General features: G+C 43.8%; 2 non-coding genes across 2 annotated transcripts; one reads left to right on the forward strand and one right to left on the reverse strand.

Moving 5' to 3' along the window:
* Positions 1–10,080: 10,080 nt before the first annotated feature.
* Positions 10,081–10,153, reverse strand: trnak-cuu (transfer RNA lysine (anticodon CUU)). Its single transcript has one exon. It is a non-coding gene; the product is annotated as a tRNA-Lys (tRNA).
* A 7,757-nt stretch (positions 10,154–17,910) lies between these two features.
* trnas-gcu (transfer RNA serine (anticodon GCU)) lies at positions 17,911–17,992 on the forward strand. The gene has a single exon. It is a non-coding gene; the product is annotated as a tRNA-Ser (tRNA).
* The last annotated feature ends 8,093 nt before the right edge of the window (positions 17,993–26,085 follow it).

Genomic DNA, 26,085 nt, shown 5'->3' on the forward strand with positions numbered 1-26,085 from the left:
TTGAAGCTCAGACTCCAGCTCATCAACTCTGAGCCGGAGCTCTTCGAGCAGCCAACACTTACTGCAGATGTGGTCGCTGCAGCTCGCAATGCGATCTGCCAGCTCCCACATCGAGCAGCTCAAGCACATCACCTGACCAGCCATCGCTAATTAATTAATTAGTTTAATTTAAGTTTACGAGTTAAGCTGTGTTTTGTTTTAAATGTGGTGCCGATTTGCTATCAACCACAATATGAAGGCACTTTCTGGAAAATTTACCATTCAACCAGCAATAGTCTCATCGTACCACAATAATTTATCATTAATCTGCTCCAAGTATACTTTCACGACTCGCTGAAAGAATATAATCCCTATTTCCTGGGGAATAAAGCCAGGCAGGAGTAGAAACCTGTAACTGAATGATCAGAAAATGTCCATCGTGAAATGTGTGTTCCGATGATCGACGGATTCCTCTGTGAAGCCGGGAGCGTTTGTTTTTGCTGTCAAATGCTGGTTGATTCCAGTCTTTCAGCGGGGGCCTTTCACACTGTGTGGAAACATCTTGGAAATAATATTGAAGTGTTTCACATCAGTCCATTCATAAAAGTCCCTGAAAGTGATGGGAATTCATTTTATTGAAAAACACTGCATTTCCAACATTGAACACGGGGCTGGAGTCAAAGATCATAGAATTTACAGTGCAGAAGGAGGCCATTCGGCCCTTCGAGTCTGCACCGGCTCTTGGAAAGAGCATCCTACCTAACGTCAACACCCCCACCCTATCCCCATAACCCACTAACCCCACCCAACACTAAGGGCAATTTTGGACACTAAGAGCAATTTATCATGGCCAATCCACCTAACCTGCACATCTTTGGACTCTGGGCGGATATTTTCCATCAGTTCACGGATGCAAAACGAATTAAGACGTTTCGACGCATGCACTTGTCGGTTGAGGTGGCCGAGTGGTGAAGGCGATGTACTGCTAGTCCATTGCGCTCTGTAACGGCGTTCGAATCCCATCCTCGTCGATTTTTCATCCGCTGTTTTCTCGGAAGTGGGACTCATTTTCAGATGATGGATCTGCAATCACTGACGTGCAAATCCATTCCAGGTTGTGAGGTCGGATTGCATCGAGCTGTGTTGGAAAAGCGAGAATTCAAAATTCAGTCTTGTTCTGATTGAGACGAATTGATCGGGTAGGGAGAGAGGAACCACTTTGATTTGACTTACTGGCACATGTACTGAAGTACAGTGAAAAGTATTTTTCTGTTACCAAGGCACATACACATTACATACAGAGTGGGCAAAAAAAGAATAATCGACACAGTGCATTGCCAAATGGTACATCGACAAACAGTGATTGGTTACAGTGCGGAACAAGTGGACAAACAAATTAAATCCATGAGCAAGAGCAGCATAGGGCGTCGTGAATAGTGTTCTTACACGGAACAGATCAGTCCGAGGGAGAGTTGTTGAGGAGTCTAGTAGCTGTGGGGAAGAAGCTGTTCCTATGTCTGGATGTGCGGGTCTTCAGACTTCTGTACCTTCTGGCTGATGAAATAGTCTGTAAAAAGTCAAAACCTGGGGGGGGGGGGGGGGGGGGGGGGGGGGGGGGGAGGGTCTCTGATAATGTTGTCTGCTGTCCTGCGGCAGCGGGAGTTGTAGGCAGAATCACTGTTCGGGTGGCATGCTTGTGTGATGGGTTGGGCTGAGTTCACCACATTGCAGTTTCTTGCGAAGTTGGACCGAGCAGTTGCCATACCAAGCTGTGATGCAGCCCGATAGGATGCTTTCTATGGCGCATCTGTACAAGTTTGTGAGAGTCGAAGCAGACATGACGAATTTCTTGTCCTTCCTTCGGAGGTAGAAAGGATGTTGGGCTTTCTAGATTGTTGCATCAACGTGAGTGGACCAGGACAGACTGTTGGTGATAGGTGTAAAGCTATCGACCATCTCCACTTCGCACCCATTGATGCAGACGGGTGTGTGTGTTGTGCAACGCTTCATGGCGTCGATGATCAGTTCCTTGGTCTTTCCGATATTTAGAGACAGGCTGTTTTAGGTACTGTTATGGGCGAGGCGTTTTCCGAACCCCAAAATGTATCAGAAAGTTCTACCGATCTCTCCCTTTAATGGATTTGTTGCTTTTGCTAGCACATGGCTTTTTCCCTAGGTGTGGGATTACAATTATGGACACGTGGGTTTTTAAACACAAAACATTGTTTATTCCATGAACTCAACTGAACATCTTAAATAAACATTGGATCTCTTACCACAGCTTACTTCAAAGATAACTCAGAAAATATTGCAACAGTAAATAATTCCTTAAACTGTTCCTTCAAACTTCCAAGGGACTTAACACCTTGAAACAGAATCACATCAGGTTAAAGGCTTTACAATCATCAGTTTAAATCACCCAAATGATCCAAAGATGGTCTTTTATGTCAGAGATCCAGCTCCCTGCTAACACAGACACTCCCAAGCTCTTTTCAAACTTGCAGCTCCCTGGAAACACACAGACACACACAAGGTGCTTTTTAAACTGAAAGTAAAAACCTGAAAAATGGCTGACCTAAAGCCCAGCTCCACCCACTCTCTGGCATCACTGTTTTCTTAAAGGTACATTGCTCAAATATCCATGTCTTAAAGGTACTCTTACATGACAACTCCACCCAAGAAAAAAAACCTTCAATTTCAAGATGGTTTCATTTTTCACTTTTGCACCATTCACTAAGAAATATACACAGTAAATATACACTTTCGCTTAAAAAAAAACAACACATGCAAACAGGTATAATAATATAGTCCATTTTTTCTTTGTTATTCTTCCTCCAACCGAAATCCTTCTCGATTGACAGTCTCTTTGAACAAAATCTCTGCACGAGATCTCTGCACGGGGGCAGCACGGTAGCCTTGTGGATAGCACAATTGCTTCACCGCTCCAGGGTCCCAGGTTCGATTCTGGCTTGGGTCACTGTCTGTGCGGAGTCTGCACATCCTCCCCGTGTCTGCGTGGGTTTTCTTCGGGTGCTCTGGTTTCCTCCCACAGTTCAACGATGTGCGGGTTAGGTGGATTGGCCATGATAAATTGCCCTTAGTGTCCAAAATTGCCCGTGCGGTTACTGGGTTATGGGGATAGGGTGGCGGTGTTGACCTTGGGTAGGGTGCTCTTTCCAAGAACCGGTGCAGACTCGATGGGCTGAATGGCCTCCTTCTGCTCTGTAAATTCTATGATAATGATCCATCCATTCCTCTACTACTCTGCATTTCTCTGTGGAATCAGATACTTTAGTTCAATCTGACCACATAGTCCTTTGCAATTCTCCAATACAGGGACATTGGTGATCACAGCTTTCAGGCAGTCAAATGCCTGTTGAAAGTACGCTGTCCATTGAATATTTTTACGTTTCTTCAGCAATTCCATCAGTGGAGTAATCACGCCACAAAACGTTTGCACTAAAGTTCGATTAAATCCACTCATTCTAAGAAATCGCATTATTTCCCTTCCTCTTTAGGGTATCAGAAACTCCTCAAGGAAAGTGACTCGGGCTCCTGCAAATTCACTTTCGGCTAGTTTCATTACCAACCCCGCCACCTGAAGTCGATCGAAGAACTCCATACGATGCTTTAAATGTTCTTTCCATATCTGGAAGTTGGAAATAAAAGCAGATTGTCCTACTTTCTCAATGCAATCATTCAAACGTGGGATAGGGTAAGAGTCAGTTCTTGTAACTGCATTCATCTTTCTATAGTCCACATACAACCGTTGGGTACCGTCTGGTTTAGGTACCATCACTATGGGTGAGCTCCATTGGATGCTACCCACTTCAATTATGCCATTTTAAGCATACTCTCAATCTCTTTGTTAACCTGTGCCAATTTTAAAGGATTAAATCTATATGAATGTTGTTTGATAGGAACAGTATTTCCTACATCTACATCATGTATAGCCATTTTAATACTCCCCAATTTATCACTACAAACTTGCCCATGTGATTTCAATAACTCTCTCAGGTCAGTTCGTTTTTCCTCTGGAAGGTAACTTAACAATTGATACCAAATTTTAAGAACATCCTCATTATCCAATTTAATTTGAGGATGTCAAATTCACAGTCATCTGGATTTGGTTCGTCACTTTGAGTTAGAATCATTAAAACCTCCTTTTTCTCTCCTTCCCTTTCAAAGTACCTTTTAAGCATATTCACATGACACACTCGGTGAGTCTTCCTTCTATCTGGTGTTTTTACCACTTAATTCACCTCATTTAATTTCCTTTCAATCTGATACTGTCCACAAAACCTAGCTTTTAAAGGCTCCCCTGCAACTGGTAACAACTTTATCCCCACTGGCAAAACTACGAACTTTGGATTTCTTGTCCGCTAACCATTTCATTCCATTTTGTACAACTTTCAAATGTTGTCTAGCCAATTCACCTGCTCTATTTAATCGTTTCCTAAAATTTGACACGTAATCCAATAGTGTAATTTCCGATTTCGCACCCACCAATTTTTCCTTAATCAAATTAGGCGGACTAAAGGACTAAATTTGGTAGACTCATTAGGTGCATCCCTAATTGCAAACAATACGAATGGGATTCATTTATCCCAATCCTCTGGTTAATCTTGACAATACGGCCTCAACATTGGCTTTAATGTCTGATGCAAACTTTCTGACGCTCCCTGCGATTCTGGATGGGACGCAGTTGATTTAAATTGTTTTATTCCTAAGCTATCCATAACTTCTTTGAATAACTTTGAAGTAAAATTAGTTCCTTGATCGGATTGAATTTCTGGTGGTAGTCCATATCTAGTAAAGAAATGAAGTAACTCCTCCACAATCCTTTTAGCTGTAATATTACGTACTGGAATGGCCGCTGGAAACCTAGTAGACACATCCATTACAGTCAAAATATATTGATTCCCACTTTTTGTTTTAGAAAGCGGTCCTACACAATCGATTAGGGCCCTTGTAAAAGGTTCCTTAAATGCTGGAATGGGTATTAAGGGCGCTGGTTTTATCATTGCTTGAGGTTTCCCTATCACTTGACATGTGCGACATGATTTATAAAATCTAACTACATCTTTATGTAGTCCAGGCGAGTAAAACAATTTTGGATTTTAGCTTGTGTTTTCCTAATTTCCAAATGACCTCCCACTGGTACCTCATGTGCAACTCGCAACACCTCCTTTCTATACCCTATCGGCAATTCTACTTGATGATCTTCTGCCCACTTTTCGTCCGCCTGCATATGTACAGGTCTCCATTTTCTCATCAGGCCATCATGTTTACGGTAATAACACACTGGTATACTCTCAGATTCCTCTTCCGTGTATGCTTTCTGATATATCCGTTTTATTTCTACATCTTTCTGTTATAACTCCGCAAATATTCCTGAACTAAAAATATCCGCCTCATCCTCCACCTGTTCTTGTTCTTTTTCAACCATCTGATCAAAAATTGTTGCTGATAATTGCACTTCAACTTCACCTTTACTCTTTGATTTCTCCTCTTGTCTTCACCTGTAACTTTGCGACCTTGTTACGACACAAACCGGAAAAATCCCAGGATATTCGTCCTTCAACACTTCAGTTGACTGATTTTCCACTGCCTTATCAACCACAGTAGGCATCACTCCCACCTGCGATGCAGGTATATCATTACCCAAGATAAACTGTATTCCTGGACAAGATAGTTTATCTATTACTCCTACTACCTCTTCACCATTCTTCACTGGACTTTCCAACTTCACCTTATACAATGGAACGCGACTCCTCTCACCCTGAATTCCACATATCACCACCTTTTCTGGCAACATTCTTCCCAAACTACATAATTCCTCATTTTTACCATTAAAGATTGACTAGCCACTGTATCTCAAAACATTGTGACTTCTTCACCTGCTCCTCTTGATACACATAAGTAAATTCTACCCACACAAGTAAATTCTTTAAATACATCTGGCACCTTCTTAACAATTACTTCTTGAACAGGCTGTACAATTGTTTGCACCTCCTTCGCGTCCCTTGGGATTTCCTTTACCACTCTTACAAACCCCACCGTCTTATCCTGTTTTACCACATCACCCTTCTCAGTGCTTGTCTTCAACCACCAACACTGTGACTTTAATGGACTAGTTTATTACAGTGAAAACATTTGAAAATTTTCATTTCTTTTCCACCCTCCTGGATTTATTTTTTAATCAGTGGTACACTCCCTTTATTGTCTCCCATCATATCACCTTTACCTTTACCACTTGAGTATTTCTCATGTCCCCAGTTTCTATCCCTAATCGGCTGAAACTGATGTCGGAAAACAATCTTTGATTTATGAACGTATTCATAATCATCTGCCATTTCCGATACTAATTTCGCGGCTCTAACCTTCTGTTCTTCCACATGAGTTCTCACTACATCAGGAATTGAATTTTTAAACTCCTCCAAAAGTATAATTTTCTGAGAACTTAATACATTTGGTCTATTTTCAAAGCCCTTATCCACCTATCAAAATTACTCTCTTTCAGCCTTTCAAACTCCATGTATGTTTGACCAAATTCTTTCCTTAAATTTCTAAACCTTAGTCTGTAAGCTTCAGGCACTCGCTCAGCTGCCTTAAGATGGGTTTCTTCACCTGCTCATACGTTCCAGATTCCACCTCCGGTCGTGATGCAAACACTTCACTAGCTCTACCTACCAGCTTTGTTTGAATCAGTAACGCCCACATGTCCTGTGGCCATTTCATTTGTTTAGCTACCTTCTGAAATGAAATGAAAAAGGCTTCCACTTCCTTCTCGTCAAACCGTGGCAGTGCTTGGACATATTTAAATAGTTTCCCACCAAGCCTTCGACTATGACGCGCTTTCACACTATCCTCATCACTATCATCCAGCTGTACGTTTCCCTTTACGTCTGCCAATGTTAACTGATTGTCATGTTTCATGGCCATTTTCTGAAGTTCAAACTCGCTCTCTTTATCTTTTTCCCTCCTCTGTATTTCCATTTCTTTTTCTTTTTGTTCTGCTAGGACTATTCTTTCTTTTCGCCTTTCTGCTCTCTCCTTTTCTTTTTCCTCTCTCTCTCTCTTTCTCTTTCTTTTTCCTCTCTCTCCCTCTCATATTCAAGCCGCTTTCATTCTTTCTCATGTTCCATTTGTTCAATTTGCAACTGAATTTTTGCCATTTCCAATGAGTCAAACTCTATCGCATGCAACTTTAAATGCTTAACCACCGCCATAATTACTTCATCTTTTCGCATTTTGTCAGGTAAGGTTAACTGCAATGTTCTTGCCAAATCTAACAGTCTGCTGTTCGTTTCTGCCCGTAAAGTACTTCGTGTGACATTCTCCACCCCCAAAAACTTCTGAGCCTCTGAAAGAACCATTGTTCACAACACTCTCCCCACGTAAACTAAAATACCACACCGGAAAAGGAACAATCCTTCACTGTCTTTAAGTTCACAAAAGCCAATCCAATAGATAGACTTTTATCCCGGACGAGCCCCCAATTTCTATGGGTGAGGCGTTTTCAGAACCCCAAAATGTATCATGGAGTTCAACCAACCTCTCCCTTTAATGGATTTGTTGCTTTTCCTGGCACACGGCTTTTTCCCTTGGTGTATTATTATTATACAATTATGGACTCGTGGGCTTTTAAACACAAAGCACTGTTTATTCCATGAACTCAACTTAACATCTTAAATAAACATTGGATCTCTTAACGCCCCTTACTTCAAATATAACTCAGAAAATATCGCAACAGAAACAATTCCTTAAAATGTTCCTTCAAACTTCCAAGAGACTTAACACCTTTAAACAGAATCACATCAGGTTGAAGGCTTTACAATTATCAGTTTAAATCACCCAAATGATCCAGAGATGGTCTTTTATGTCAGAGATCCAGCACCCTGCAAACGAAGACACTCCCAATCTCTTTTCAAACTTGCAGCTCTCTGGAAACACACAGACACACACAAACTGCTTTTTAAACTGAAAGTAAAAATCTGCAAAATGGCTGACCTAAAGCCCAGCTCCACCCACTCTCTGACATCACTGTTTTCTTAAATGTGCGTTGCTTAAACTTACATGTCTTAAATGTACACTCACATGACAGTGCACTATGCAACCATGTGATTTATCTACCTCCTGCATCTGATTCGTCATTGTTTGCGATACGACCTACCGCAGTGGTATCTTGAAACTTATAGCTTGAGTTGGAGCTAAATCCTGCCACACAGGATATGCCTCCATATTCAGCGGGTCCGACAATGACAAGACTGAAGAACGATCACTCGTCTATCAAATCAGTGAGGTTTGCCTCACTGTGAGACAAGATTAGCAGAAGCAAAACCAAATTAATTAGATTCAGATCACACGGTTATACTCGACTTGAAACATGAAAACCCCGCCATCTCACAATTCCCGTTCCAGCCTCCCCGAACCGGCGCCGGAATGTGGCGACTCCGGGCTTTTCACAGTAACTTGATTGAAGCCTACTTGTGACAATAAGAGATTATTAGTATTATTATTATTGATCCTCGCCTGAAGTATGGTGATCCTCAGGTTAAATCACCACCAGTCAGATCTTAGACTCAAAGGGCCTATGGTCATCAGGGACTAGAGCGACTTAATTTATTTTAGAACTGGATCAATGTATGTCATTTCCAGGATGTGACTTCACTCAAGATTGGCCAAATGACTGACAGCCGGGAAATTAACGACCATTGAGGAGTTACCGCTACCTGAGGCTTGGTGGGATTGCTGGTTTTAAAGGTTCATCGTGAAATCTAGAGATAAAATGCCGGGAAAGTGGACATGAGTATTATCATGAGATCATTAAAATGTAAAAGGAGGCCATTCTTCCAATGGACTCGGCAACGATATTCTGAAAGAGCCTCTGTGTCTCCATCACATCCCTGTAACACCACCCAACTTTCTGAACACTAAGGGGCAATTTAGCATGGACAGTCTACCTAACGCGCACACATTTGGACTGTGCGAGGAAATCGCAGCACCCGGAGGGAACCCACACAGACACGGAGAGAAAGTGCAAACTCCACACAGTCAGTGATCAAAAGCTGGAATTGAACCCGGATCGCTGGCTCTGTGAGGTAACCACTGTGATAATATGCCACCGTATAAGGCCATAACACGTCATATATCAGATCAAGCATGATCTCATTGAAATGCGGAGCATATTCGATGGGCTGAATGGCCTGCTTCTGCTCCTACGTCTTATACCCTGATATTGTGTAAATCTGTTCCTGTTCTTGGGTAAAACCCTTGTTAAACCAACACAGACGCCGCATGTCGTCTGCATCTGATTATCTGGCGCAGAGAAGGTGATTGTGGAATACATGTTGTACCCATCAAACTCTGCTACTCACCTGACTGAGATGTGTTCTGTCTCTGTAAATCACAGGTAGTATTCGCGAGTGGAGGGAACACTCTGCACCTCAGTCTCAATAGTTTGTGAGAGCAGGATTCCTTCATTATGAGTCAATGTCTGGGACTGTATGTGAGGGTGGGTTTCAGTCTCTATCAGACATTGCTACTGAATGTCAGTTTGGAAATGTTTCTGTATCTATCAATCACAATTACTGTTTGGGAAAAGTGAGATTAATACATAACAGCAGCACTGCTGTAACAGACAGAGAAAGATACACAAAAAATCACGAAGAGACTATCAGGACACACATACAATGACACACACACAGAAAAGGTGCCGAGATGGAGAAACTGTTTTTTTAGGAAAATGTGTTTTCTGCTGCACACAGAGAGACCCTGTTTGTAAAATTATATCTTGCTGTGTAACTGAGATCTCTGCTATGTAGCCGTGCTCTCTGCCATGGAACCGTGACACTGCCGGTGACAGATCTTCACTGTAGTTGTGTCAAATCATTATCTGTTGTGTAATGTGTTCCCAGTTGTGGAAGTAAGATCCGTCGGAAGCGCCGTTTCTGAGACGAAATTTTAATTACATATTTATTAAATTTTGTCACGAGGTTCGTTTAGACCTCTGGATTCCCAGTCAAGGGACATAACCTTGTGTTCCTGTGATGAAGACAGTTCATTCAGCATCAATATTTTCAGATAATAACAAGAAAGCGCCCAACGTGGGGCTCGAACTCACGACCCTGGGATTAAGAGTTCCATGCTCTACCGACTGAGCTAGCCGGGCTGCTGGTGCCCTGTCTATTAAACCTCTTCTTGAAGAGAGTTGCTGCGGTGCTCATTCGGAAGGTCAGTGCTGACTTGTTGGGCCGAATGGCCTACTTCTGAGCTGGATATTCTACGATTCTGTGATACAAGCATGTTGATGCGGTGAAGACGTTCTGCCCACTCCTGATACCATGTAGGAATGCTGGTCTCTCAATGACTGACGACCAATGACATGTAATAAAAAATAACTGACTTAATAATTGAGCAGCACCTCCTGGCTTGTGCTCTGACCGCGATCCGGGGAACTGCCGAAATCCCGACACGTGACCATTTTAGTTGCGTCATCAGGTGACCGTTCGGCCTGCACAGGTCTCCTTCTGTGCTGTAATTTCTAGATTTCATCATTTAAATTTTCTTCCAGACTGTAAAGTGTGGTCCTGTTCCATTTGAATTTCTAATATATTTCCAATGTAACTGATGTTGTTCCACAATCTATTTAATCGGTGGAATTGGGCGTTTAGGGAGCTGAGGTTTTCGAGTCTCTCAAGGCCTCTCTCCAAATCCAATGGTCATTTTCCACGAAGATTCAACCTCTCCTCACATAAACATCGGGGCCCCGTTGATCGTTTGAATGCGATAACTTCCTGGAGTGATTCCAGGCTGGTTTTAGAATGTATTCTATCGACCAAATTACTAATGAATGGCACACTAGACACAGCTGCGATGGCCGAGTGGTTAAGGCGTTAGACTTGAAATCCCGTGGGGCTTCCCCAAGCTGGTTCGAACTCTGTTCGCAGCGACTGTGTTTCGAAGTGTTTGCGAAACTACCCGCGCAAACCACTGACTCGAGAATGAATTGGAATGTTTGTAAATGAACCGTTTGAGTCAGTCAGATGTTCAGCATTTGTTTTGGAAACTGAACGAAATATAAAGAAGCTCGCACTCAAAACAACAATCAATCAATAATAACGTTTCCTGCAACGTTTGGAAGGAGAAGCAGCAACGGCAGCGAATGGAAACGTGGTTCGGTTTCATTCAGCTGAATGTATTTCTGGGTAAAAAGATCGTGGCAGAAATGGAACATATTTTATCTCTCTATCTGTTTCTTTGTTTCTTTCTCTCTCCCTCACTCACTGTTTTTGTGCTTCTCCGGGGACTGATTGGATACAGTGAAACTCAGCCCTATTTCATCCCAACTCTTTTGGGCGAATACATCCTGGCGATGGGCGGTCCTGAATCAGTGGAAGAATCGACAAACTATTCCATTCTTGGCTCTGTGAGAAGTTCCATTCCTGGTTGTGAGGTGGTTCTGGGATAAAGGGATCGAGAGAGAACGAAGTGACTGCAGTCTGACTCTTACTCTGAAAACCAGTTAGTGCGCCCTTGTACAAAGTGGATGTGTCTGAGAACAGGAGGAAAGCAGATCATGGGCCTTTGATTGATTTTATTGAGCCAGACCTTGAAAAGTGAAGCAAACTTCTAACTAGTCGGTGCCTGTCTGAGAACTGGTAAGGAATTACGGCTGATATTGAAACGGTTCATCTTTAATTAGTTACAGCAAATCGATTCTTTCAGAGGTCATGGTGTATTGTTTTCAGAGTCACTGTCATAGTTTCTTAAAATATGATTTGTGCTTGTTTTTGTTTTGTTCAGTAATTTGGGGAATCTATTTGGAGCGGGTGCAGTTGGTCAGTATCTGTGCCTCTTGCTTGGCAGCTCCCCGGGAAGCAGCAGCTCCATTCCTATCGAGATCTGTGGACACAATCAGGAGACCGAAACTATTGCGCACTGCTGCCATCTCCTGGCTGAAAGCAAGTTGTGCAACAAGTTAACGAGGTATTCGTGATACGTTTCAATTGGAGCAAAATAACATTAACATGGTTAATATTATCACTGTAGTAATCACATTTAAATCCCCAGATATCTGATTTCTGACTGAGCGATCTGTTCATCCCGATTTATCGGAAAATGAAGGATTCCCATTACAGCCGTATTGGTTACAAGAATATCCAATCTCTGATTTAATGCATTCTCCCGCTTCATTGTTTGTGTATTCGTTCTATAAATACAGGCAAAGCTTGAAGAAATCAGTAACAGAGTAATCAATGTTCCCGGAGAGATGAAACTGCCGCCCCGAACTTCATTTTATGAAGGTGATTCCAGTCACTCCCCACTTTCCCATCAGAACAACGTCACAGAAGAAATCACATCCCCTTCACAGAATAACCATTCAGCACGAAAGTAAATTATCTGAACTATGCTGACCAGAATCAGTGTGCTCAAACGTGTGTTCTTGTTGAAAGAAAAAATGAGGAAGTGAATAGCTGTGTGGCTACCGCAGGGCAGTAATGTTGTAGCTCCTGGTTTAAGGAGCAGAGTGCCGCAGCGGATGCGTGTTGGGTCATTAGCCCGAGGTCGAGGAATCGAGGCTATTCTCTGCTATTTACATCCTCCCTGACACGTAAAGTAAAAATAACGCACGTTCCTGTTTGCTTTGCAGCAAATACCGATCAGAAAATTTCTTCCAGTCTCATCCCGACATTAAACCCAGGATAAAGCAGACAGCATGACACATTACAACATTGTAAAGCTCACACAGAGGGAACCACAGAGAAAATGCTTTAAAGTCTCAGCAGGTCTGACCAGATCTGTAGGGAGAGAAAAGAGTTAACGTTTCGAGTCCAGATGACACTTTGTCAAAGCTGGACCGGATACGATATCCAGTAGTACCCCACAAAGGGGCAATATAGGTATATAACGATATCCAGTAATACCTCACAGGGGGCACATAAGGAAATAAAGCTTTATCGAGCAACAAATCACAATAGAAACTAAGTTCCCATCTTCCCCTCTCGGACGGATGTGAACAATCGAACCTGCCGGACTATTTACAAGAGAAGACGAATTTTACCCGGAGTCCTGGGATCAATATTAATTCCTCAACCAAAGTCACTGAAGCAGATTATCGAGTCATTAACTTCGCTTTTGCCTGTGTGGTCTCGCTGTGCGTATCTGAGCAGGAATCTCATGTCCTGAGACCAACGCTTTTCCATTGAAAGGAAGGTATTGGACAATCGTGAGGTTGAAAATCTCCTTGGAGAAATTTAACCTCGAGGGGGAAAGGTCAATATCAGGAGTGGGATTCGTATCCACGCTTCCATAAGAGACTGCGACCTGAACTTCAGCGCCTTTGACCGCTCGGTCACCCTGATGCGTTGTCGCCGAAACTAAGATCCGTGCACAAATCGACTCAAATTCTATGTTTATCATCATTTCATTTCAAACAAGATATGCTTATCCTACTTTTGAACACCAGCCATAATCCTGTATCTGAGTGCCATCCTTGTCCAAGCCGCTGGGGGTGAAGGAGCTCCTCATTGCTGCACTGATCAGTTTGCTCCAATCAACCAGGACCGAATTCCCGCTCTACCTGTTCCTCACTCGAAGATATTGAGAGCCCAAGTCCTGAGCGACGTGAAGTATCCAATTGGAGAGTTGCATTCCGGCGAATGGAATCTCTCTCCACAGCTGCTTCCGGTGCTGTTTTCACCGACAAGTAGCCGAAGAATGCCTCCTGTGTCCAAACAGGAGAACGTTCGTCCAGGAGAGGCGCCGGAAGAGTGTTCTGGGAGAAGTCAACTTAGTCACCTCGACTATACTGTGGGTAGCTGAAGAACAGGTGTCAAAGAGCGGATCAGACTGTAAGCTAAACGTTGATACTGATAAAGAAAAAGGTAGATGTGCTGCTGACAAACAGCGACTTGTTTCCGTTTGGTGTGAGTGAGAATATTAATAGCAGAGAATGGTTTCGATCCATCGACTTCTGTGTTAGGGGTCCAGCGTACGTCCGCTGCGCCACTTTGCTCGTAGTTGATTTTCTCTGGGGTCGGACTTGAAGCAAAGCTTGTAGAAATCAGTAAGAGCGTGATCAATCTTCCCAGAGAGGTGAAACTGCCGTCCCGAACTTCATTCTATGAAGGTGATTCCAGTCATTCCCCACTTTCTCATCAGAACAACGTCACATAATAAATCACATCCCCTTCACAGAACAACCATTCAGCACGAAAGTAAATTATCTGAAATTTGCTGACCAGAATAAGTGTGCTCAAACGTTTGTTCTAGTTGAAACAAAAAAATGAGGAAGTGAATAGCTGTGTGGCTACCGCAGGGCAGTAAATCGGAGCTCCTGGTTTAAGGAGCAGAGTGCCGCAGCGGAAGCGTGCTGGGCCATTAGCCCGACGTCAGGGAATCCTGGCTATTCTCTGCTATTTACATTCTCCCTGACACGAAAAGAAAACATAACTCACGTTCCTGTTTGTTTTGCAGCAAATACCTTTCAGAATCCTTCTTGCAGTCTCGTCCCAGGAATGAAGGAGACAGCATGACACAGTACAACGTTGCAAAGCTCACACAGAGGGAAGCACAGATAAAATGCTTTAAAGTCTCTGCTCAATTGATCCTCAAGATAAACACTTCCAAATTCCACCAATTCCATTGGGAAATGCATGAATATCGATTGTTTAAATTTTACATACATCTAACACCTCTCCGTCCACCCGGTCACATTCTATCACCGACAGTTCATGTGAATCTCCCCCGCTCTGTTGCGGTTCTGTGTCGTGGCCAGTAGATGTCAACACACTCTGGTAGAGCGTAGTTCACAGATTAGAGTGAGACACAACTGATAAAAATTGTTTTATTATATTAAAGTTGGGACGGCGGGATTTCGAAGAAGATAATATGTGGTGATGATCTATTCTTATATTTTGGTTGTGTTGAAGCCGTCAACATGTTGTATGTGGGAGTGAGGTGCATTCTCTCTGCACTTCTCTGGTCCCGTTTGTAAATGGGGGATTCCTGTTACTCTCGGGTAATGTGTGAGAGTGTAAGAGACATTCTGAACCTGTCAGTCTTCGTCACTATATGTGCCTGTGGATACGTTGTCAGTGGAACCGCACCGTGACACCAGTTCTTCAGCGACCCACAGTACAGTTGAGGTTACCGGGATGACGTCTCCCATAATTCTCTTCAGCCACCTCTCCAGGATGAACCTCCTCCTGTTTGTAGACTGGAGGGGTTCTTTGGCTACTTGCCTGTAATAAGATCGCATATAAAAATTCCATTGAAGTAAATGAGTTGTATCATGTGGTTAAGGAGACGCACAATAACCCATTGTACTCTGCACACGTGGGTTCAAATCCCATCCTCGTCTATCATGTGTCTGTTGTGTCTCTGGTCCACTTCATGAGCATGAAGTACAAATGCTGTGATTTTTTGCTTTGGTTCACGGGCTTGGCGGGTGGTGAATTCGGCGAACACTGTCTGTGTTGAAACCACATTATAAAAAGGTGAGAAAGTTACTTATTTCACTCCCTGACTTAATTGCGGATACATTCTGAGTTGGAAACTGTTTCTTCGTCTCAGTTTGAAACTCACAAAGTCGCGCAAAAGGTAAGTTCATAAAATAAAGAAGCAGACTTCAGCCATTAGACCCATCGAGTCTGCCCAGCCATTCTATCGTGGCTGATATCTTCCCCATCTGCGACCTACAATGTTACAGATGAAGAGGTCGATTGCGATATCAGCAGGAACACCTTCTCCCTAGAACGCATGATCTCGGAGCGGGAGTAGGCAATTTAGCCTCCTGAGCCTAACACCTTCCATGTGATGTTGGCTGATCCGATCCTGGCCTCAACTCCACCGTCTTCCCGTTCTCCGTATCCCTTCAACTCCTTACCAATAAAACTCTCTCTACCACCTCCTTAAATTTACTCACTCTCCCTGCATCCAACGCAATCTGGGGTACCGAATTCCACAGAATCATAAACGCTTTGGAATAAGTAGTTTTCCCTCAAATCTTTTTTTCACATTGCAATCTCTTATTCTAAGATCATGACCTCCTCTTTTAGAATGCCCCACAAGAGGAAGCAACAGCTCCACGTCAACTTTTTCCATACCTTTTGGCATCTGATACACCTCAATTAGATAATGACGCATACATTCTGAGTGTGAAATTGTTGGCCAGTCTTCCTCAGTTTGAAACTCACGATGTTGCACGATAACATCCGATTCAATGGCCGGGAATCGAACAGGGACAACTGCTTGGAAGAAAACTTTGCTCACCACTCTCCCACCGTCGCTGCATTTCCAATTTTGAACACCAGGTGGAATAGAAGGAGGCAGATACATTCAATCAGTTCATGGATGCAAAACGAATTAAGGCATATTGCCATGCGTACTTGTGGGACGAAGTGGCCGAGTGGTTAAGGCGATGGACTACCAATCCATTGTGCCCTACACACGTGTGTTCGAGTTCCATGCTCGTTGATTTTAAATCCACTTTTCTCGGAAGTAGGCCTCCTTTTTCCAAGATGGATATGCAATCACTGATGTGACAATCTATTCCAAGTTATCAGGCCAGATTGCATCGAGTTGGGTTAGAGGACGGTGGAACGGAGGCAGACGTGTTTGGGGCTTAACCGCTCTTTGACACCAGTTCTTCTTCGGCTACCCACAGTACAGTCGAGGATACCGGGTTGACTTCTCCCATAATTACCTTCTGCCACCTCTCCTGGATGAACATCCTCCTGTTTGTGTACTGGAGGGTTGCTTCGGTCACTTGTCTGTGAGAAGGTCAGGTATTAAAGTTCCATGAAGTAAAGGAGTTGTACCACGTGGTTAAGGGGATGCACAAGAAACCTTTGTGCTCTGCGCACTTGAGTTCGAATCCAATCCTCGTCTGTAACGTATCTGTTGTGTCTCTGTTTGATCCACTTCATGAGGGTGACGGAAAAATGCTGTGATTTTTAGTGTTTGGGGCTTGGAGTTGTGAATAATCGAACACTTTCCATATTGAAACCACTTTAGAAAATGACGAGAAAGTTACTTAATTCACTCCCCCCTCCCATAATTGCGCACACATTCTGAGTTGGAAACTATTTCTTTCCCTCAGTTAGAAAGTCATGAAGCCGCGCAAACGATAGATTCATCAGATAGATGAGCAGTATTACGCCATTCGACCCATCGAGTCTGCCCGCCATTCGATCATGACTGAAATGTTCATCATCTGCTACCTGAAATGTTACGGAACAAGAGATCGATTGAGATATCAGCCAGAACACCTCCTCCCGAGAACACATAACATTGGAGCTGGGATATGGAATTTAGCCTCTTGGGCGTAAAACCTTCCATGTGATCTTGCCTGATCAAACATAATGGCCTCAACACCACCGTCCTGCCCGTTCTCCAGAACCCTTCAACTCATTACCAATAAAAGTCTCTCTAAGTCCTCCTTAACTTTCTCACTGTCCCTGCATCCACCACACTCTGAGGAAGTGAATTCCACAGAATTACAAGCCTTTGGGAGAAGTCGTTTTTCTTTTTAAAATTTGCAGCCTCATATTCTAAGATGATGACCTCTCGTTTTACACTACCCCACAACAGGTAACATCAGCTCCACGTCTACAATATCTACACCTTTTCGCATCTTAAACACCTCACTTAGATAATCCGCATAAATTCTGAATGAGAAACAGTTGACCAGTCTTCCTCAGTTTGAAACTCAGGATGTCGCGCAAAAACATCCGATTCAACTATTACTGCGATGACCAGGAATCGAACCGGAGTCAATGGTTTCAAAAGCAGCGATGCTCACCACTATACCACCACCACTGCATTTCCCTCGTCGAATACCTGGTTGAATAGAAAGAGGCAAATAATTGCCATCAGTTCATGGATGCAAAACGAATTAAGACGTATTGACGCGCCAAGTTGTGCGATGAGGTGGCCGAGTGGTTAAGGCGATGGATTGCTAATCCATTGTGCTCTGCACACGTGGGTTCGAATCCCATCCTCGTCGATTTTTCGCCCATTGTTTCTCGGAAGTGGAATTCATTTTTACACGATGGATCTGCAATCACTGATGTGACAAACTATTCCAAGTTGTCAGGCCACTTGCATCGAGTTGCGTTAGAGGAGGGACGAACGGAGGCACGAACGGCGGCAGACGTGTTTGGGGCTTAACTCCACATTGACACAATTCTTCTTCGGCTACCAACTGTGCAGTCGAGGTTACCGGGTTCACTTCTTCCATTATTACCTTCTGCCACCTCTCGTGGATGAACGTCCTCCTGATTGTACATTGGTGGGGTGCTTCGGCTACTTGTCTGTGACAAGATCAGATATTAAAATTCCATGAACTAAAGGGGTTGTACCACGTGGTTAAGGTGAGGCACAATAATCCATTGTACTCTGCACACGTGGAATCAAATCCTATTCTTGTCTGTAACGTGTCTGTTGTGTCTCTGTTTCGCCCACTTCATGAGGATATAGAAAAAAGGCTGTGATTTTTAGCTTTTGTTTCAGGGCTTGGCGGGCGGTGAACAGTCGAACACTGTCCATGGTGAAACCAAATAATAAAAAGCTGAGAAAGTTACTTTTCACTCCCTGCCCTAATTGCGCATAAATTCTGAGTTGGAAACTGTTCCTTCCCCTCAGTTTGAAACTCAGACTCGATGGGTCTAATGGCTTAATTCTTCTCCTATATTTTATGAACTTATCTTTTGCGCGACTTTGTGAGTTTCAAACTGAGGAGAAGGAACAGTTTCCAACTCACGAAGTCGCGCAAGAGATAAGTTCATAAAATATAGGAGCAGAATTAAGCCATTAGACCCATCGAGTCTGCCCCGCCATTCTATCGCGGTTGATTGTGCCAGTTAGAAACTTCTAATATTCTAACAATTATTTGGGAACTAGAATCGTCTAATATTCCATTCCCTGTGTAGGTTAGAAACTTCTAATATTCAAACCTCCACCTGCTTAACTAGAAACTTCTAATATTCTAGCATCGCTTTACCCAGAAACTTCTAATATTCTAGCCCTCCACGTTGCGCGCCATGAAGTTAAAACCTCACCACTATTCTTAGAATTCCCCCTGTACCAGAAAAGGGTCAAGATATTCTAAATGATGAACAGGGATTCTCACTCCCTGACTCCTATGCAGACTTAGGTGGGCGCTATTCGTGTCAAACCAGTGTTTCATGTTATCCCACGGCATAACCCATGTCTTCAGAGAAGATTCTGTTTACTTTCCACTCAGGTGCTTCACTCACGGGTCCGGCTTTTCTAAGTAGAGTAAAGTAAACTTTCTAATAAACACTCTTTCAGGTTATCAATTTAAGTTAGTTTTAATTTCAAATTAAAAGATGTAATCACTGTTTTTACAGAAAAGTAATAAGATCTTTTCTTTGCATCTTCCTGGTCAGTTGTTAGACCTTCAAGTCTGCCTTGACAATTTTCTCCTGTAACTTTTGTTTTTTTCCTGATGGATTCGATGTTCTGCTCGGCTTCCTTGTTCAGTCCTTCCCATGACCGAGGGCAGCTATGAGAGCTGGCTGCTGAATTATTAGGTATTATATAGCCCTTTGCGCAGCCTTAGTTTCTACATGGCATTTATTGAAATGTAACTGTTGCTTGCTGACTGTAGCTAATGCAAGCTCCCTGTCGTTGAACTAGCTTATTCTGCTTGACATGTAATACTTTTGTTTGGCTGGTAATACATTTATTTGTTGCTTCGTCAGCAACTTTCCTGATATCTGTCTTTAGTGATGTTTTTTCTCAGTCTAAATACTGGATATGAACTCGTGTTCAACGAAGCAGTTCGCCTCTGCACTTCTACTGGTCAGCTGGTGTCAACGGCAGGTCGGCCCCTATATTTCTAACCTATCTGGCTTAGACCTATACCCTATGACCTGATTATTTGCTAAAAGATTTTTAACGTCAAAAATGTGTAAATTATGGGATAAACGTGCCACCTCATGTGTTTCTTAGCTGGAAAGCAGTTGTCTCATATTTAAGTGACGTCAGCAAGGTTTCCCGCTTAACCTTCTCCCCCAATTTAAACCTAAGATCCTGGTTGTTCCTTTTTTAATTGTTCAGTAAAATAATGCACTTCTCGGGAAGTGTGAAATACTGTTCCCGTTTATATAACTTAAGATTTTAAATTGATTGAATGTCTTTTTAACTTTAATACCATGTTAGTTGTCCATATCTGTTTTCTTTAACGCCTGCGAAGCTATCTGTATTTTAAACAACCTGCGGCTGTTAACCCTTTGTGGGACCTTTCCCTTTCAGTTAAAATCTCTGTCTTTTCCAGGTTCACATTCATGGTTCAAATGATATATTTTTTCATTATAACCTGTTCCTCACACGAAGGTTTTGAGAGACGAAGATCTGAGCGACGTGAAGTATCCAATTGGAGAGATGCATCATGGCGACTGGAATCTCTCTCCACAGCTGCTTCCGGTGCTGCTTTCACAGCCGACGAACCCCTCCAGTGTCCAAACAGGTGAAAGTTCATCCAGTAGAGGCGGCAGAAGGGAGTTCTGGGAGAAGGCAACTTAGTCACCTCGACTATACTGTGGGTAGCTGAAGAACAGGTGTCAAGGAGCAGATCATACTGAAAGAAAAATGTTGATACTAATAAAGAAAAAGGCAGATGTGCTGCTGGGTGATAGCGACTTGTTTGCTTTTGGTGTGAGTGCGAATACAAATAGCAGACGATGGTTTTGGTCCATCGACTGCTGGGCTATGGGCCCACCACGCTCCCGCTGCGCCAGTCCGCTCGTGGTTGAGCTATTCGCGGTCGAGGTCGAGGAATCGACTCACAGGGGGCCAATAAGGAAATAAAGCTTTATCGAGCAATGAATCACAATAGAAACCGAGTCCCCAACTTCCCCTCTTGGACGGATGTGAACAATCCAACCTGCCAGACTATTTACAAGAGAAGACGAATTTTACCCTTCTCTTGGGATCAATATTAATTCCTCAACCAGACTCACCGAAGCAGATTATCGAGTCATGAGCTGGGCGTTTGCCGATGGGGTCTTGCTGTGCGTATTTAAGCTGGAATTTCATGTCCTGAGACCAACGCTTTTCTATTGAAAGGGAGGTAATGGATCTTCCTGAGGTTGAAAATCTTGCTGGAGAAATTTAACCTCGTGGAGGAAAAGGCAATATCAGGAGTCGGATTCGAACCATCGCCTCCAGAAGAAACTGCGACCTGAACGCAGCGCCTCAGACCGCTCGGCCATCCTGATGCGTTGTCGCCGAAACAAAGATCCGTGCACAAATCGACTTAAAGACTATCTTCATCGTTATTTCATTTCAAACAAGATATGCTTTTCCTACTTTTGAACCCCTTCCAGAGTCCTGTGTCTGAGTGCCATCCTTGTCCAAACCGCTGGTGTTTAAGGAGCTTCTCATTGCTGCATTGATCAGTTTGCTCTAATCAGCAAGGTCCGAATTCCCGCTCTACCTGTTCCTCACACGAAGGTATTGAAAGTCTACGATCTGAGCGACGTGAAGTATCTAATTGGAGAGTTGCATTCTGGCGACTGCAATAACTCTCCACAGCTGCTTCCGGTGCTGCTCTCACAGACAGGCAGCCGAAGAACCCCTCCAGTGTCCAATAAGGTGAACGTTAATCCAGTAGAGGCGGCAGAAGAGTGTTCTGGGAGAAGTCAACTTAGTCACCGCGACTGTACTGTGGCTAGCTGAAGAACAGGTGTGAAAGAGCGGATCAGACTGAAAGCAAAACTTTGATACTAATAAAGAAAAAGGCAGATGTGCTGCTGACAAACAGCAACTTGTTTCCGTTTGGTGTGATTGAGAATATGAATAGCAGAGGATGGTTTCGATCCATCGACCTCTGGGTTATGGGCCCAGCACGCTTCCGCGTAAGGAGTTACACGTCCTTGGTCGCCAGTCTTTGAGAGATCAGAATTTCTCCATGGTGTCAGGAGTGGGCAGTATGGCACAAGGGCTTCGCCACCTAAACCCGCTGCTGTCATAGAATCAGAGAATCCCTAATGTGCAAATGAAGACCATTCGGCACAACGAGTATGTACTGACCCTCCGAAAGCTCACTCACCTGCCCTCTACTGGAATATTGGGTCCGATGGAGCAACTCTGGCCCCCATTCCAACCCCTGAAATCCGTCCATCCCCTCTCATGAGTGGGTGCAGGATTGGAGGGTCAGTGCAGACTCGATGGGCCGAATAGCCTCCTTCTGCATTTTACTGGTTTCTACGGAAACAGATATGATCACAGTATTTATTCACATGGGATAAGCATTGGCTCGCACGTCCCTGGCGGTGGCCGCGTGGCCTAATGGATAAGGCGTCTGACTTCGATGAATCTAATGATGATATCAGAAGATTGCAGGTTCGTGTCCTGTCGCGGACGTTTTATACAGAAATGCGGTGGAACTTGCTGACAGCCGAGTTTTCCCTCCTCAGCTCACAGTTCCACCTTTCCATCCAAGCATTGCAGGGCTTTTTATGGTATATAATTCCTTCTAACATTGTTTTCATTCAATTCGCTCTCATCCTAGTATTTTGTTTATCCCCTGATGAATCCACAGTATCTGTTTGACTTGGATCAAGTATAGAATAAAATATTATGTATCAATCGGTTCAATACAATTCTGTGGAGGAAATTCTAATGTCGTCACGAAGACAGACAGAGTGATTGAGTCATAGAAGTTGGCAGCATGGAAAAAGCCGTTCGGCCCAGCTTGTCAATGCCGCCCAGTTTCTTTCACTAAGCGAGACAAACTTGTCCGCATTTGGCCCATATCCCTCTATACCCACCCTGCCCATGTAACTGTCTAACTGATTTTTAAAAGACAAAATGATACCCGCCTCCACCACTGCCTCTGGCAGCCCGTTCCAGATGCTCCTCAGTACCTTATTTATGCTCCTAATTATTTCATAGACCTCTATGACATTACCCATAAGCCTCCTACGCTCCAGGAAAAAAAGTCCCAGCCTATCCAGCCTCTACCTTTCACTCAGACCATCAAGTCCTGGTAGCACCCTTGTAAACCACTTCTGCACTCTTTCTAGTTTAACAATATCCTTCGGAAAACAGGGTGACCAGAACTGAACACAATATTCCATGTGTGGTCTTACCAATGTCTTGTGCAACTTGAACAAGACGTCCCAACTCTTGTATTCAACATTTTCAGCTTAAAACCTCGCATTCCGAATGCCTTCTTCACCACCCTATCCACCTGCGACACTACCTTCAAGGAGCTGTGAACCTGTACTCCTAGATCTGTTTGTTCTGTAATTCTCCCCAACTCGCTACTAGTAACTGATTAGGTCAATCCCTGATTTGAGCTACCAAAATACACCACCTCACATTTATCCAAATTAAACTCCATCTGCCATTCATCGGCCCACTGGCCCAAGATGTTTAATAATGAGCTGAATCAACTGTTTTTTGTTCAGAGGGATGAAAGATTATCGCACTGCATTGGGAATCCAGAGGCCTGAAATACTCTTTGGGACAGGGAATAAATCTCACCATTCAAATTCACTGATTCAATAGATTTTCAGAGGCGTTGAAAGGGTGGATGCTGAGAGGTTGTTTCTCCATGTGGGAGAGTCTAGGACCAGAGGGAATGATCTCAGAGTAAGGGGCCGCCCAATTAAATCAGAAATGATGAGTAATTTGTTCTCTCAGAGTATAGTGTATCTGTGGAAACATTGTTTCTAAGCGAATACTTGTCGAGGCTGGGGAAGTTAATATGCGCAAGATTAAATCAGTAAGGGAATCAAGGATTATGGGGATAAGGCGGGAAAGTGGGTTTGAAGATTATATCAGGTCAATCATAACCTCTTTGAATGGTGGAGCAGACAGGATGGGCCGAATGGGCCACTTCTGCTCCTCCGTCTTACAGTGTAATGAGGTCACCTGATGGACTTGTTTTTACGGCTGGGCGGCCGGTTCCGGAAAGACAAAATCTGCCAGCAGTGCCCCAGATGAAGCTGGCGTCTGTTTTGGAGCTTCTGAAGCCGCAAGTTTTCATGGTGCCAAACTCCTGCCCAAAGCTGGTGTCGTGATTTAAATCGATTATCAGACAGAGGATTAGGAATATCGGTATAGAGATTGGTGCAAGAAGATTCACTCCTCAGGCCTGTTGAACTCCGAATCTAAACTCCATCCTAGTTCCGGATACACTGAATGAATCATCAGGTCACCCTCAATAAGTGGCCCAACGCGGAGACGCAGGACATTGATCATCGAGGAGGATGGATACAAACCCGCAGATGCAAAGCACAATGCATTAGCAGCGCATCACCGTCACCTCTCGGCCAACTCGCCAAATGACCTAACTTCACCAAACCACCTCATGGACCTTTAACATCTACAACAACTAACGGAAGAAGGTTGTATTTGTCCATTGGTCCAGATGTGCAGCCAGTTGTGAAATGTTGGAAATATAGTCTCTGTCAGCAAATTACATTTCCAACATATCAGCTGAAGGATTGTTCTGAACGGACTGATGGGAAACACTTCAACACCATTGGAGTGGGCACGTGAGCAATAGGTCAGAAGGTGAGAGCATTGAGGGAGAACTCACAGACTGTATCAGAGAGAGACCTCTCCTGTGGAAATGTGTTCTCTGCTGTGTTACTGTGTTCTCTGATATGAAACTGCTCTCTGCTGTGGGACTGTGCTCTCTGCTGTGGGACTGTGTTCTCTGCTGTGGGACTGTGTTCTCTGCCGTGAACTGTGCGCTCTGCTGAGAAACTGCAATCTCTCCAGTCGAAATGTACTCTCTGCTGTGAAACTGCTCTCTGCTGAGGAAACGTGGACCAGATGTGATGCAGCTGAGGGTGCTGAGTGATGTAACGTGGACATGGTGAAGTTACTGGCCAGAAATTTCCGAATTCTATTTTTGCTTTTAATGGACAGCTACAATCCACGTGTTTATACTCGGACACAACAATGATTAAAAATGAATCAGTGCTGAGCAGATTCTAACATCCCACACCTCCAGTTTGTTCTTATTGAGAACCCCGTCCTCGATGGAAGCTTTTGCTCTCCGAATCAGACCACCGCCTCCTGGGAATACAGCAGCGATACCTCCAAGATCTGATCAGTAACAGAATCACAGAATAATACAGTGTCCCCTTGTGACTGAGGGGAACAGGTGCTCCCTATCCGCCCTGCCTATACCTATCATAATCTTGTACACCTCGATGAGATCACCCCTCAGTCATCTCTGTCCCTGCGTGAGAGAGAAAACAAGCCTATCCAACCTCTCTTCATATCCTAACTGTTCCATCCCAAGCAACATCCTGCTGAATCACCTCTGCACCCCATCCAGTGCAGTCACATATTTCCTATAATGTGGTGACCAGAATTGCACACGGTACTCCAGCTGTGGCCTCACCAACATTCTATACAACTCCACCATGACCTCTCTGCATTTGTAATCCATGCCCCGATTGATAAAGACAAATATCTCAAATGTCTTTTCCACCACCCTATTAACCTGCCCGTCTGCCTTCAGAGATCTATGGACAAACACTCCAAGGTCCCTTTGTTCCTCAGGACTTCCCAGTGTCAGGCCATTGACATTAATCCTATAATAATAATATTATATTCTTTATTGTCACAAGTAGGATTATATTAACACTGCAATGAAGTTACTGTGAAAACCCCCTACCAAATGATCACATCTAAGTTTGCAGCGTTAAATTCCATCAGCCACTTTTCTGCCCATTTGACCATCCCGTCTGTATCTTCCTGTAACTCAAGACACTCAACCGAACTCTGAGCTTGAAACTCAGTGAAAGGATTTCACCCTCCTCTCGGAATCTGATCACCACCTCAATCCCAACATTCAGCTTGGGTGGGCAGACAAGACAACGTCCTTCCCGCAGCTCTCCCAGCACAGACTGGATAATATCCCAAACTCGTATCCTGCTAGTGTCACATTGCTCCACCACCTTGTTCTCTTCACAAAACGCCAGGAATCTCAGACCAATTCTTCAGACCTTTGATTCGCTCTTCAAACAACATCTTGTCCCTGATTAAGTTCATCCTGGGAAGAGGTGCTCGGTATTCCGAGTTTCTCTGCAGCATCCGGTTGCTGTT

Source organism: Scyliorhinus torazame, chromosome 24 (assembly GCF_047496885.1).
Source record: "Scyliorhinus torazame isolate Kashiwa2021f chromosome 24, sScyTor2.1, whole genome shotgun sequence".
Classification (NCBI taxonomy): Eukaryota; Metazoa; Chordata; class Chondrichthyes; order Carcharhiniformes; family Scyliorhinidae; genus Scyliorhinus; species Scyliorhinus torazame.